General features: G+C 38.1%; 1 long non-coding RNA gene across 1 annotated transcript; it reads right to left on the reverse strand.

Annotated features, from left to right (window-relative positions):
* Positions 1-10,227: 10,227 nt before the first annotated feature.
* LOC134473916 (uncharacterized) lies at positions 10,228-15,604 on the reverse strand. Its single transcript, XR_010044400.1, has 3 exons — positions 15,399-15,604; positions 12,605-12,742; positions 10,228-12,462 (listed from the first exon to the last, which is right to left on the reverse strand). It is a non-coding gene; the product is annotated as an uncharacterized LOC134473916 (long non-coding RNA).
* Between the last annotated feature and the right edge of the window lie 777 nt (positions 15,605-16,381).

Genomic DNA, 16,381 nt, shown 5'->3' on the forward strand with positions numbered 1-16,381 from the left:
ACATGTCCAAGTTTCTCTATTCATTTGTCAGGAGACAAACATATAAGAGGTTCCCTCTTCATAAACGCTGTGAACTAGTTTCTTCTAGACCACATAGTCCCTTTAAACTACATAAACACCACCTCTCCGCAGCCTATCTCCAAATTAGTAATACACATTCTTTCCTTTCTGTATTCCCTCTGCCCTTTGACACAGTGATGTATTAGTCTCCCAATTATTTTCTGTAATATGGTTCATAGCAAGAGGAAATTAGACATTGCCCAAAATTCTGTTCTGTCTTCTTTCTAGCTCACTCTCTAATTACCTGGTGATCTATGCACTTCTATGATTACACCTCTCACTTGGATAATGTTGACTTTGAGATACCCATCTCCAGCCCCATCCACAGTACTGAGGTCCATTCAGGAATTTGTAACTGTTGAATAAGTCTATCAAGATATGCTTCCTGTACCTCACACTCAATGCATGAAGAATAACCTGTTCATGTTCCTTTTTTTTTTTTTTTTGTCTTTTTATCGGTACCTGGGATCGAACTCACGACTGCCTGCTTCCAAGGCAGGCACTTATGCCGCTGAGCTAAACCCCCAGCCCCTCCTCTTCCCTCTTACCGAAACACCTTTCTTGAATTCCCTTTTTGTGTTACTGGAACTAGTAGGTTCTATTTCAGACTTGCTTAAACAGGGTCTTACCTATGAGTCCTTACCTCCACTCTAGGCTGCGTACATTTAACCCTGCTTTCCATTCCCACTGATACCATCCTGTCTCGGACCTGGTTTGCTTTTATTAGCATTAGATTTTTAGCTGATCTCTTTTCCCTGAGGACTTTATCCTTCCAGCTTATACTACTCTCTGCTGCAGTCAAATTATCCTAAAGCACAGTTCAAATCAGGTCACATCTCAAAAACAGCTTCCTGTTGCCTATTACATAAAATGCATTCTGCCCCAAACTTAAAATTGCCTCCTAAATATGGTCCCAAACCACTATTGCCACCTTACTCCTTGCCTGTTTTCAGCAAACTTAAATGGCACACTCCAAATACGGGGTAACATGTATTTACCCCCTGGTCACTGCCTAAGCTTTTCCTCTACCTAGTAGGTCCTTTACTCCATTTCTGACTACCAGAGACCAACCCCATCAAACGCCAAAGTCCTCTATCAACTCATTCCCTATCCTGCAAGCTGGCAATTATCTCAGTATATTATTTCCTATACTCTTTATTCCTGTCTCTCTTCTAGAATCAGCCACATTGAGATATAGTCTCTATAATTCTTAATATCGGCTATTGGGTTATGAGCATCTTGAGGGCAGAGACCTTGTATTATTTGTGTTTATCACTCACAATGCCTTTCATATATCAACCTTTCAATGAACCCAGAAGCCAAGAAACAATATCTTAGACTAAAAGGCAAATGTAAACCTGGTTTTCTTCATAGACGTGTGGAGCTGAAAAAGACACTAAAAATCAATTTAATGAATCTGGTTATGCAATGCTCATTTTCTATCTTGCACTTTTTCATTTTGAAAATAAACATACCTTGCCAAACGTGATGACCAGCACTGGTAGTCCCAGTTATTCAAAGCTGAGATAGGAGGCTGCTTAAGCCTATAAATTTTGAGGCCAGAGTGGGCAACATAGTGACCTTGTCTCAACAGAAACAAATAAATGAATGAATAAATCAATAAATAATAAAACCTAGTCCCAGGAATATGATGTGACTTGCCCAAGGTCACATAGCTAGTGACAGAGGAAAAATTAGAACTCAGATCTGAATCTCAATTCATGAGCCCCATCAAAAGATTAATTCCTTCTCACTCTTTTCTGTGCTTCTCTAAATGGATATTTTTCTTGTTGATAAAGGTTTTCTCAATAATTTTATTTTTTATATATTAATTAAGTTTAAAGCACTTGTACCACATTCCTGGCCCCACATAATAATTTTAGCAAAATTATACTTTTTTTTTTTTAACCAAAGGACCAAACAGAGACATCAGAGAAACATCTGGTCTGATTCATCAGGGTAGCAGCAACATTTCTATTTATACATGAGCACAGCCCTATCTTTGTAGCTCTCAGCTGTTGCTCATTGCTCAGTATGCTCCCTTTTTCAACCTTGTCTGTCCCTCATCAAGATAGCATCCTGCATCCTGACTCTTCAGCAGAATCTAATGCAATAATTGAAGACGTATTTCCTACTCCCTAGAAAGGGTCTGTATTTTAAAGGAACTATTTCTCTGTTTTCTCTGTCTTCTTGTTTTACACTGTAAGACAGCAAGGCTCAAGTGCTTGAGTGGCTGCCAGTCATTCTGCTGTAGTCTCGGTAGAAAGAAGCTGGATAAAAATCAAAGCTATGGGATAAATCAAGTTTGAAACACATCAGGTAGAAAAGAAGTGTCCTAAGTGGACTACTGGAGTCAATATGGAGGATTTAGGAAGCACTAACTGTCTTCACAACAACATTTGATAATAATTAGAAATTAGAAATTGAATCATCTTAGGCAGGCTGACACTGGTACCAAAAAAAAAAGGCTTGAATCTGTTTTTGTTTTGTGAGAGCCCTTTTCCACCTGGGTTATGTCCTCTAAGAGAAGCCCACTGCTTATATAACCAGTGACAATATTGTTTGGTAAAGCGGTGGAACAGGCCAGAACCAAAGATTTCTACCACTCACTTCTTGGCAAAATTTCCTTCAAAATGATGACCTCACCTCAACGTTCAAGTACAGGAATGCAAAAAGTGTAAAAGCATTCAGATGGAGCCACAATAGCCTCTGACATCAGGGCCTAATTAAAACCTTTAACTAATAATAATAAAGTGACACACCCCATGGGATTTTTAAAAAAATTACAGAGTATTAAGAAAAGCAACAAACTGATTCTGATTCCCCCCCCCCAGAGATAACCACTATATAATTTGCATCAGAAATGACAAATATCAAACTCTTAAAAGTTTTGCATGCATTTTTGTGTGTTCCTACTTTGCAGTCCCCTAAACACTGTATGTATTGAGCAATCCAGCTCTGCTTGGGACATTCAGTGCCAGCCACTCATAACACAGTGTATGAAGGGGATACTCTCTAGCAAATTAATTTCTGTGTTCTAGTAACTAAGGAGACACTAAATCCTTTCAACTTACACAAAGAAAATGATTACTTCCTTAGTTTTGTGGTTGTAATGAATCACCCCCAAAATAAAATTAAAATATCAGAGCCACTGAACTAGGTCCCCAGCCTTTTTTATTTTTTGAGACAGGGTCTAAATTGCTTGGGCTAGCCTCAAACTTGTGGTCCTCCTGCCTTGGCCTCCCAGGTAGCTGGGATTACAAGTGGGTGCCAACACACCAGGCCTGAAGCCCACTTTGTCCTCCATCTAATCTTTTGTCCTTCTGACTATCAAGATGTTATCCCTCTGTGTATCTTTCCCACAAGTATGTGTATATATATGCATAAATGAAAATCTTGAGATGGGTTTTTCAATTAAATTTTTGTTTTGTGTCTTTCTAAAATCACATACATATGTTTACATTTGCATTCAATATTATGTTCTCAAGATTTATCTATGTTGATACTTTTGGACCTAGTCTATTCATTTTAACTACTGTGTAGTTTTGTATCGTAACTATAGCCCAACATTAATTTACACATGGTAATATTGATGATTGTTTCCAATCTTTGCAAATAATAATGGAATGATCATCTTTAAGGCACTTCTCCTTGTAAAAGTACAGAAATTTTTTCTGAATATATGACCAGAAGTTGAATGACTATACATAGGGCTTCCACGTATTCAATGCTATAAAATATTAGCAAGTTACTTTCCCTAGTGATTATACCAATGTATTTTCTTGTTAATAGAAGATGAGTTTCTTCCTGTTCTTGCCATAGCATTATCAGATATTCTGTCATTTTCATATATGAAAAGTGATCCAATTTTAAATTTCGCATTTTCCTTTTCAAAAGAAAAGGTAAGCATTTTTTCATGAGTTACTGGCAATTCAGGTTTTACTTCTCCTGAATTGCCTATTTACATTCTTTGATGATTTGTTTTCTATTGTATCTTTTTCTTATTGATTTATAAAAGGTCTTATTGATTTATAAAAGGTTCCCTGTATATAGACTATACCCTAGTCTTCTGTCAGTTTTTAAATTCAAATATTTTTCCTACCCTGCCCTTATCTTTCAACATTGTTTATGCTCTTTTCTCACATAGAAATTTTAATTTATTATCTTCTTATGCTTGTGTGTGTGTGTGTGTGTGTGTGTGTGTGTGTGTGTGTAGTGCTGAGGATGAAACCAAAGACCTTGTGCATGCAAGGCAAGAACTCTACCACTGAGCCACATCCCCGCGTATGCTTTCTTTTTTCATCCCTTAAAAATGCTTTCCCTACCCCACAGTCATGAGTATAATATCCTCTATTACCTTTTGAAAATTTTATTAGTAGGCTTTTTCATATTGAAGTGTTTGAGCCACCTGATATTTGTGGGTGTACTGGGAAATTAGGATCTATTTTTTCCTATACAAATAACTAATTGATCTAGCACTGTTTATTTGAATAGTTCATCTTTCCCCCATATACCACATAATAAGTTCTTCCACATAACAAATTCTCCTATGTACTGCTCTCTGTTCTGTTGCATTGGATTATTTATCTATATTTGGATCATCTATTTTCTGATGCCACACTTTCATAATTCTTCCCCAATCTTATGGCCTATTTTGGATCCTCAACTCTTCCGTGAGCATTTTAAAACCAGTAGGTCAAATTCCACAAAATATTTTATTAGGATTCTGGCTGTAAGGTGTTAAGTTTAATATATTAGTTGGAGAGAATTATCTCTTTATAATATTGTTTTCCTTGGTATACTTCTATTTTACATTTAGCAGTAGAGTCTTAATTTTAAATGTTAAACATTTTTTGTTAGTTTTTTTGTTCTTGTGTAGACTCTGGCTTATGTTGTGACTATAATTTAGATAGTTATTATATTTTCTAGTTCATTACAGCTGTACAGGAGAAACACAATTGATTTTTAAATATTGCTTTGTGTCTATTAACCCTGAAGAATTCTTTTATAAGTATTGATAAAATGTCAAACGATTATCTTGAATATCTTAGGTAATCATATTATTTCCATAATGATTATTAGTTTGTTTCTTTGTTTCAATCCCTGTATTTTTTTCTTATATTACTATATTGGTTAGGACCCCTCCAGTACTGTATCAAATAGGTACAATATCTATGTCTTTTTCCTGACTTTGAATATCATGTTTCCATTATTTCATCATTAAATATAATCTTGCTGTTGTTTCAACATTTAGGATGGTCTGGTGTATTCCTAGTTTTCTTTCTTTTTTTTTTTTAAATCGGTACCTAGGATCGAACTCACGACTGCCGGCTTGCAAGACGGGTGCTCATGCCGCTGAGCTAAATCCCCAGCCCCATATTCCTACTTTTCTAAGAAGGATATTTTAAAATAATGAATTGAATGTTAGCTCTTATTGTGTTTTTACTGTATATATGGAGATAATCATTTAATTTTGTTCTTTAATTGGTATTATAGTGAATTATAGATTTCAAAAAAATAAAATATTCCTTTCTGGAATTAAACCATTCTGGATTATATTGTATTTTCAATGAATTACAAATGTTTTATTTAATTTTTATGCATCTATGTTTATACATGAGACTAATCAATAATTTTTCTTTCTGTACTGGCCTTTTTTTATTTGAATTTTCTCCCTGGATATTCGAGGGAATTGTACCCAACTTTTAAAATGATATCTAGATGGATAAATTTAAATATTTTCCTTTAAGCTCTATATTATAGCATGCCATGTTACATTTGACACAATTGAGCACTTTCTTAAAATTTATTCTTGAACCTCTTGAGTTTCAGAGTTTGAGGCTACCATATACTGTCATCATTCATATATTTCTGACCATTCCTTTTCTACTTTTTTGTGATCTTATGTTTTCTCTGGCATCTCCCTTGATTATCATCCTTCTTGTTTTAAGATCTTCCCTCGGTTATCAGAGATACCCTTAGTTTTTCAAGCTAAGTTTTATGCAAAGTTGAATTCTAATGTTCTACTTTTACCCTACATCTCTCCCAACAGTTCTAGCATTTTCTCTCTCATTTTGGCTTCTAAAAGCAGTAGTATCCCCAGATAGTTTAAATTCCTAAACCATCTTAGATCTGCTCCTGCCTCTCCACTTCCTCTACCCATGTTTTAGACCTAGCTAGAACAACAATTCTTTTACAAATTTCCTTCATTGCATCTATCCTAAATGTAGGTACAATTATACTCCCTTTCTTGCTGTTCTCTTCTTAGATACTGATTTTTCCATGCTACTTTTCTGCCTAAAACCGTTTAGCATTTCTACACCGTAGACAAGATGATCAGTATTTTTTAATGTTACACACCATTATCTAACCCTTACCTTTTTCTCCACCTCGTTTATACCTTAACCTTTTCTTCAGTAACTCAGAACTGCTAACAGTCCAATGTATCTTCTGTTTTTTTTTCTTTCTGTGCCTTTGCCTATGCTGTACCTTCTAGAAGGTGCACCTCTACATTCTCTCCTGCCCTGACCCCAACACAGCTTCCCTCCCCAGTCTCTGCTCAACTCCTCACATCTCTTACAATCCTACTCAGCTGTCAGCTCAGAGAGCCACCCTTAACCCTGACCCCTTCTGAAGCCTTCACTAAGTGCCTCACTTCAATGATCTCATAAAAGCCACAATTGCTTTTATGTTTTGCACTTACTACATTGCACTGTAATTATATGTGTTTATGTATCCCTGCTGGATTATAAACTGTAAACTCACCAAAAGGAGCAATTGAGTTTTATTCATATTTGAAGTTCCAGAACTTAGCAGAGTCTCTGGCACATAAATATTTGTTGAATTCAATAAGTAAATTATTTAGTTGAATGGAACGTGCTTTTCATCAAAAACTGTTGGTTTTTCTCTCTACTAGTACTTAAAACAGTTTTCACTGCCTTTCTACTATACTGATTTGAGAAATTTAATTTTTATGGCTCTGGTTAACCAACTATAAAAATAAAACAGAAACAAAACAGTGACCTATCAGTGTAACTAGCATGGTTTAGGATTGGAGAGTGGAACCACAGAGTAAAATGGAAATAAAATAGAAAGATGACAAGAGAGTACTAAAATTGAAATGCACAATACCTATTATGTTAGTCAGTTCAGATTTTTATATCAAAGTACCATAGAGTAGGTGGTTCACAAATAACATAATTTTTTTCTCATAGTTTTTATAGCTGGATGTACTAGAGCATAATGCCAATATGATCAGATTCTGGCCAGGACAGGAACTTCTACATAGTTGCAGACTTTTATGTCTTATTGGATGGCAGGAAAAGGGCAAGAAAATCCTGAACTTCTTTTTATAGGGGCATTAATTCCATTCACAAGAGCACCATTCTCATAATCTCCCAAACCATGCTTCTTAATACCATCACATTGGGAAAGAGGATTTCAATGTACGGACTTGAGAGTGGGAGTTACAAACATCCCATCTACTGCACATGTCACCCCTATGTGCTGTTTTCACTATGTGGTAAGGAGTGATTCATATGTATCAGCAGAATCACACTGTTAGTGGCTTCTGGATTACTTGTGAAATCAAACACTGTATTACCTCATAGTGTATAGGAACTCGTCTGGAAACTCAAGCCATGCCTTCCAGAAACTCAATGCTCACTCCTAACTCCCTGCAGTTCCTCAGGCTGCCCATTCTCTTGGCAGCCTCAGGATCTGATTTCTAGTCGCTGCTGAATTCCCCTTCTTCACTCAGTATCATGCAGCTGTTCCTTTATCTTCTTTTGGCACTGACCCAAGGATGATTTACAGACCCTCCTCCTTGATTTCCCACCCCAAATTCATGTGAGGCAGCTGCATGTGGTAGACACTTCCTGGAAATTCAAAGATAGTGTTTGCCATATGGGGGGAGGCTTTATGGCAAATGTGTAGCACTCTTCAGCCGCCAGCTTAAAACTGAAAAACTCACTTTCCTTGTTCTATTTCCACCAGCCCAGGCATAAGCCTCTTGGCATCTTCTCAGTCTTCTCTCCCACATTTTCTCTTCACTTACCTTTTCTCTCTTCTTCGCATATTTCCGCATGGTTTTTATGCAGAATGATCATTTTGATCTTTTTTTTGTTTCTTTCCAGTACATGGGGACTCATCCATCATCCCTTAGACATCTCTCTGGAGTTTATTCTAAACAGAGATAATTTGTTAACTGAGAACTCTTTGTGTCAGTTTGCAAAATAATGATTTTTTCATTCCCTCCCTACAAATCTATTTATAGTGTATTTATGTTTGCTTCAGCAATATTGAATAAATACATGAGATTAATAAATATGTATAAATTAAATATTGATCATTTTAATCCATGGAATTATTTCTTCTTGGATACATTTTTTGTAATAAAATCTTATAAAAAAGAACACTTTCAGTTTTAAATAACGATTGGTGCTTGAACTAAATGGTATCACCAAACATAGTTATCTTAGTGTTCAAGTTGTGATAATCAAACAAAATGGTAGTTTGGCAGAACTGTCCAAATGAAACCTCCAAATATTCTCAAAGTATTGCCTTTAGATAAGCTTTCCTTGCATTTGATGCATGTATAGGAGACGAATCTGAATGGAGTGCTTGTGAACAATAGCAAATATTAGTGGTTCTGAAATGTCTAATCTGAATGGAGTGCTTGTGAACAATAGCAAATATTAGTGGTTCTGAAATGTCTAAATTGGTATTGGGTAAGTACCCAAATCCTCTTTTCAAAAGGTGTCATTTTGTTCTTTCCAGCAATATTTATCAAGAGCCTATTTTGACCTGGGTACTTTGATAAGTGTTTGTGATTGAGTGGAGAAGAAAGGTTGAACTCCTTACCCCAGTGGAGCTTATATTCTAGTGGAGAATACAATCAATAGGAAGAAAATAGATAATAACATATTTTTGTAAGTTATGTGAAGGAAGACAACATGGTGAACTGATAGAGCATGTGTTGGGGTAGAGTAGAGGGTCACTGTTGGTGGGATAGCTTGGGAAGTCTTTTGAGTTAGGTTGCCATTTAGTGACCAAATGCCTGAGCAAAACAATTTAAAGGGGGAAAGATTTATTTTGGCTGTCAGTTTCAGAGATTTTAGTTCATAGTTGGCTGGATCCATTGCTTTTAGGGCTGTGGCAAGGCAGAAACATCATGGCTGAAGAGTATGGTGTAAGGAAAGATGCTCATTTCATGACAACCAGAAAGCAAAGAGGACTAGAAAGAGTCAGAGAGAGAAGGGCTTGGGGCTACAGTGACCTACCTTTTCAAGGGAGCCCCACCTCATAATAGCCTGCTTAGCTATGACTTCGCCAGTGGATTAATCCAGACACGTGGTTCAATCTTCTCCCTGGGCCTCATCTTTAAATACTGCTGTATGAGGATCAAGAGTTTAACATATGGACCTTTGGGGGACAGTTCATATTTAAACCATAGGATCCTCTTTGAGCCTTGACCTGTTTTCTGAGACCTAAGTGATGAGAAGAAGCCAGTCTTGCAAAGAAAGGGGAGACCAGTTAAGAGGCCATTGTATTGGTGATGGTAAGAGATGATAAGTTGGACTGAGGTAGTGGAATTGGAAAGTGTGGGAAGGAGATGTAGTCAGGTATATTTTGGGGAAAGAATTATAGTACTATTTGCTGCTGGGTTATATGTTTGAGTTGAGGGAGAAAAGAATCAGAGACAACTTCTATGTGGCTTATAATGTATATTCCATTTTGACACTAAGATGGAGAAGACTAGAAGGGGCGTGGGTTGAGAAATGTAGTGCTGTTTTGGACCTATACATTTGAGATGCCCCTTGCATATTCAGATGGAGACATATAAGTCTCCAGATATGATCTGGAGGCTGTAAATACATATTTGGAGTAATTAACACAGAGATGCTATTTAAAGCCACAGAATTGAATTAACTTTCCTAAGGAATGAGTTGTACTTACAAAAGAGCACTGAATACTAAAATATTTCAGCGTTTAAAAACCAGATGGAGAGAGGGCAGAAAAGGCCTAAGATGGAATAGTGAGACAGGAGAAAACCAAGACTGTGGTACCCCAAAAGTCAAGGAAAAAAAAAAATCAGTCAATGACTGGGTTAGAAACAGAAACCCATATCTACCATTACTGACAGAAGACTCTTGCCAATCTATAAACTTATTTAGCCTGGATACAAAGGTCAGGAAAGGTTGCTACCACCAAACCTTTCAGGAAGTGTTTTGCAACCCAACAGAGTATCTCAAGAGACAGCAGATCAAGGCATTTCACGTGTATTATGGTTCTTCCAGACTTGTGATTGAATGTGAAATCATAGGCAGTGAGTGAGTGGCTCTGAGCTGCCCCTATGTTGGAATAGAGTTGTTGGCCGGCTCTTAGTAGATAATTCCAAAAGATCTTTCTGATGAAGGCAAAGCATAAAAGCCTGATTATAAAAATTAGTATGAGACTTTCACAATTTCTGTGGGAAAAGCTAGATTATCTGTGTCAATTTTTACCTACTTCTCTTTTAGCAGGAGGCATTGGTCATTAGGAATAAGGAGTGGTGCATTTTTGTCATACAACCCTTGGTAAGTAAGCCCAGTACCCAACTGAAAATAGACATGTTAATGGAAAGAAATTTAACTTTTTATTTTTATTTTCCTATAAACAACAAGAGCATTCTAGAGAGCATTCTCTTGATGGCAACCAGTGGAGGCAACAGCCATTTTGATACCGGCTGTTTTGTCATAATAGACACAGTTTAATCATTTCGATGCCAAAAGCATCTTGATGTGGGAACATTTTTGACTCTGCTTAAAAACAAACGAATACATTTTTTGCTTAGAAATAAAATAGTACCAAGTAAAATGCATGACAGATACCCTCACTTCCCAAAGCCCATTACCCTCCTTTATTCTCTAAAAAGAATCCAGACTGTAGAAGTATACCGTGAAAACCATTTAAAGGAAAAATAGCACCGTCAGAGAAGGAGGTGACTGGAACAGTAGACCCAGGCCAACACAAACTGAGAGAAAGATGATTCCAGAGAAGCCTGACTCTGATTCTGAGCCATCCTGACTTGCCTCTTGAAGAAGTCATGCAGCATATCTTTACAACACTGAAAGAGTCTCTAAGGAACCCGCCAGTACCACAAATTTGTTTCCCTCTCAAAAGACTACAAGAGCTATCTGAGCATTTCTTTGAAAGGACGTGTGCTGAATGAAAGACAGTACCAACTGAGCAGAGCAATTAACAGATCACAGCACCACACACCCAACAAGAAGCAGCAACCCTGGGTGCCGTGTGACAGATGTGGGAATGGAGGCATCAAATGGGTTTTGGTTTGATCCAAGGCTGATATTTTATCATTTAAGTGTTTCTAGGGCAAGGAAAGTAAAATGTCTTGGTCTTATTGTCCCATTCATATTATGAAGGATCTAATTATTTTGTCATATTGTACCCAATAGTTGAATAGAGAATATAAACTGACTCCCTCCAAAGAAAGTCCTTCTCTCTAATAATTCCCTTTTAAGCAAAAATAGAACTGAAACATTTACTCTGGGAAGCCATTAATTCATTAATATGATTAATCATATAATGTTCCCAGTACTAAGTGTTCATATTACTTGTGCTCATGAAATAAAGTATTAAAATATTTTTAAAAGATGAATCTTTGTCTATTTCTGTAACTATTATCTTTTTAAAGATTTGAAATGTTATTAATTTAATTGTAAAGTGTTCATGGAGGGTACTTAGTGAATGATATGTAATTGAAAATCTATGTAGTATACATGACTTTTTTCCTGGAAATGTGAATTTCCTCTCTCCTCAGACCCATTTTTTTCATCTTCCGTTGCAAGGATTTTCTATCTTGTCATAATTTAATTCTTTCCAAATGCTCTAATTTTAATTTTAGTTAACAAATACATATTTAATACTGTTGTGCACCAATCACTCTGCCAGGACCTAGGGGGAACAAAAATATGAAAATGAATAAGAAATAGCTTCTACCCTTAGGAAATATATTAGAGGAGATCGCTAGTACCAAAGTACAAAACAAACAGTGACATTACCAGTTACTTTTCCCCTGCATTAAAATATCATCTGATAGGATTGAGGTTCTAGCTCAATGATAAAGTATATGTTCAGTGGATGCAAGGACCTGGGTTTGATCCTCAGCACCACATTAAAAAAACACACACAAAAAGCAGGATACAAAACAACATTTAATTGGCTGGGCTGTAGTTGCTTGGAACTAGATTTGCCTAATACGTGCAAGGCCCTGGGCTCAATATCCAGCAACACAAAGATCAATACTTAGTAAGTAGAAATCATTTATTAAAAGTCAGGTACCATAAGCTGGCATGATGAAGATTAGGTGTTTGGACCTACACTGGCTGGTGGAAGTTAGACCTATTAAAAAAAGAAACAAGAGAATGACAACTCCAGCGATAAGTACGTGTGCTAAGTGCTGTATCCTCTTATCTCATTTAACCTTCCAACAGCCCCATTTGTAAAAGAAGCAGCAGCAGCTCAGCAACATACAGAAACTTACCCAAGGTCAAATAGCTCAGCTTTGGTGTGGAGGCCAAACCTAAAAGTGGCAGAATCCGTTTTCTTCAGTCACCTCAAGGAAGGCAGTGGTGTGCATTGTGACTGAGGTAAGAGAAGAATCGGCAGCTCTTACTGGACACTAGTGTTTGAGAAACCAGTATGGGATTTAAGACTTTGTAAATAGAAGAAAAAAATAAATGAGCATCGTAGTCAATCTAGATCTACTACAAAGGAACTCAGTAGGCACACAGATCACAATGGGTATTTGTAAATATAACTTTTACAGTATGTCACACTGTTAATGACTATCAGAAAAGGATGAATGGAAACGTAATGTTTACCTTTCAAAATGACTGTATCTGTCAACTTCTTGAATCTAAAAAGGTACCTTTTCTTCCAATGACAAAAATTAGTAATAGGCCCGGGGGGAGGGATTAGCTCAGCAGTGTAAGTGCCTGCCTGGCAAGCACGAGGTCATGAATGCAATCCCCGGCACACACACACACACAAATAATAATAATAACAACCAACACTTACTGAACATTTACTACTGCTGAGCTTTGTATGAATGAAATGTACACACAGATAAAATAGAGATTGAAATAATGAATTTAGGACCCAGTTAAATGGTTCAAATCATGGTCTCCACTTCCCTCCCTGCACTGCCTGCCCCTGCCCCCTTTCCCATTTCTTCTCTCCTCTCTTCTCCTCTCCACCTCTTGGATCATTCATTTTGGCAGTGGCCAGCAACCCTGTCGTGGGTGTCCCTTTGGAGAGGACTTTGTGGTAAGAAACGGAAGCCTCAAGTTAACAGTCACAGAAGTCAGCTTAGGACTCCCAGCTCTAATCAAGCCTAAAGATGGCTTCAGTCAGGCCAATGGCTTGACTGCAATGCTGGGAGAGACTGAGGAGCCCAAACCATCCAGTTAAGCCACTCTGAAGTCTCCTGACCTCCCACATAAAGTGAAACAATGGGCTTGTTTTCTTTGACTTCTATGCTGTGGAGTAAATTGTCACAGAACAATAGACAACCCTTAGAGTGTCCCTTTGCTGCATTGTTCTTTATTACTGTGGCCTTAATTCTCATTAATCTGGACTTCTCTCCAGTAACACCATTCCATCCCCTCCTCTGTCCCTCACTCCCTTTCCCCCTTTTCCCCCACCTTTGTCTCTGTCTCTCTGTCTCTGTTTCTCTGTCTCTCTCTGTCTCTCTCTGTCTGTCTCTCTCAGTTTCTGCTTCTTTCCTTTCTCTCTGGGAAGGAGAGAATTTTTCTATGCCATGGAGACAATCTTTCTTTCGCTATTGGCTTCAGATATATTGCCTCTGAATGGATTTAGGGGTTCTCCAATTAGGAAGACTCCCTGAGATTCTTTTCTTTTTTCTTTAGTTACCACATTTCCCTGGTTCACTCCACTGTATTTCTTTCCTACATCCTTTTCCTTTTCAAGGAATAGATTACAAGGAAACTGTTTGGGAAAGGATTAGCTAATAACTTGAAAGCTAATATAGAAAGGCTGGGTGGGTGCTGCAGTCCATGGCTGTGATTACAGATTCTGAGAAGGCTGAGGCAGGAGGATTGCTTGAGCCAAATAGTTCAAGGCCAACCTGAGCAACATAGCAAGATCCTGCCTCAAAACAAAAACAAAAACAAACCTCACAAAAGCAAAAACTATATAGATATAAATATATATATATATTTATTTTTTATTATATTTAGTTATATATATAGTTTTAAAATCCCACCAAATGCACTAACTTCTGAAACAACTCTATGAAGCATCCTATCATCCATATTTTACAGATGAGACCACCCATGACTGAACCCCCAAGCTTGAGTAATGTCAGAGTTTGTGCTTCTTTTTTTTTTTTTTTTTAGCAATTTCACACCAATGTTGTGACATTAGAATATAGTGAAAAAATGAGATTTGTGTAGTCTGGCTATCCAGTATGAACACAGCATTTATAATAAATGATTAATATTAATTCCAAGAAATATTTATGCTTTATCCAGTCAAGTGACTGTCTGCACATGTTTCAAACCTAATTATAGAATAAACGGTTTTCCCAGGCAAGCTCCTAGGTCTCCTGCAAAGCTGTGAATTTGGCCAAAAGTGTGAATCCCAGTCAGAGAGGTTCTCTGACTTTACTCCAAGCCCAGCTGGGACCCTGTAACATGTTCCCTTCCATTCTCCAAAGCAGCTCTCTCACACAGTCTCAGCTCTCTGCAAATCTTCAAATATCCATCCCTCCCACCCACACATGTCACTCCCCCTTCACTCTCAGCAAGTGACTCAACACCCACTGATAGGGAAAGTACCAGCCGCCCTGAGAGAACCACCTTGATTTCCCAGCACGTCCCAAAGCCCAGCCTCCCACCAGACAATGGAAGCATTCTGCTTCTCTGCAGCTGAGCCCTCTCGCCTTTAGATCCCAAGTCCTCCCCCTCTCTCAGGATTTTTGCTCTGTTAATTTTTCCCCCTTCTCTCCCCACATTTCCCCCTCCTATCAAGCCTTTTCAGCCCTATTAAAAATACTGAAGTTGCTCCTTAACAAATAAAGGGGAAAGCAACAAACGAAAGCTCGCATGGCTCCTGTCCTTTCTCTCCATCCCTTCTCAGCACAGTCTTGAGGAATTGTCTACCCTTGGCCTCACTACTTCCTTTCCTCCCACTCAGTCCCACCCCACCACTTCTCAGATTATGCTGTCACTTTGCTGTCAGTGCGCCACCACCAATGGTGCCAGTAAGCTCCTGAATGCAGAATCCAGGGACTGCTCATTCCACTCTTACCTTACCTCTCCGTGTTTCACAGCAGTTCACTGTCTCTTGAAATGCTCTCTCTGCTTGGCTGAATTCTTCTGCTACCTCTCTGGCTGTGCTTTCTTCTTTATACCGCCCTGTCTTAGTTACCTTCTCATTGCTGGGACACAATACCCAACACCCACAATTTAAAAGAGGAAACGTGTATTTTGGCTCATGATAACAGTTCATCATCAGCCAGCTGTCGAGCAGAAATGGCATGGGAAAGGGACACAGTCAAAGAAAACTACTCATGTTGGGATGGCCTAGATGCAAAGGAGGAGGCTAGGGAGGGAGATACACCCTTTCAGGGTACAGCCCCAGTGGCCAGCCTCTTCCAGTCTGACTCTACCTTCCAAAAGCAAGTCAGCTATGTCACCTCCATAATTCAAGCACAATCTGAAAGCCTCACCTGCGAATGCATGAAGTCCTTGGGGGATAATCTTCCCCATAAACCATCACAAGACTTTTTCCACTGCTCATCCTTTTTCCTTGGGTCTTATATAGGCCCTCTTCATTTCTCAGCCTACAAATTTGCCTTAAATGGGCTCTACCTATTTGCCTGTGATTCCCAAATCAATAATTCTGATTTTACTATATGTACCGCCAAAGCGAGCACCCCAATCTCTAATTCTGGACTAGCAATACCAACCCATCTCCTGCATATTTCCACTTGGATAACTTAGAGGTGCTTTGAGTACTTTAACTCAATCCCTCCAAATTCACTTGCTTTTCCCACCCAAGCTGCTTTTTCTTCTTCTTCTGAATTCCTCCTATATAACCAATTACCTAGGCCAGAAATGTGAATGTCATTCCTAAAATCTTCTCCCTGATATACGCCCCAACGCCAATCAGATCTGATAATAGCACCTCTTAAATACCTATGGAATCCATATGCTTATTTCTCTTTCCACTGACACTACCGCAGCCCATATACTCTAACCAGGATTATCCCAACTGTCTCTTGACTAATTCCATC

This window comes from Cavia porcellus, unplaced genomic scaffold (genome assembly GCF_034190915.1).
Source record: "Cavia porcellus strain 051 isolate PalLab524CR breed Dunkin Hartley unplaced genomic scaffold, mCavPor4.1 scaffold_29, whole genome shotgun sequence".
Taxonomy (NCBI): Eukaryota; Metazoa; Chordata; class Mammalia; order Rodentia; family Caviidae; genus Cavia; species Cavia porcellus.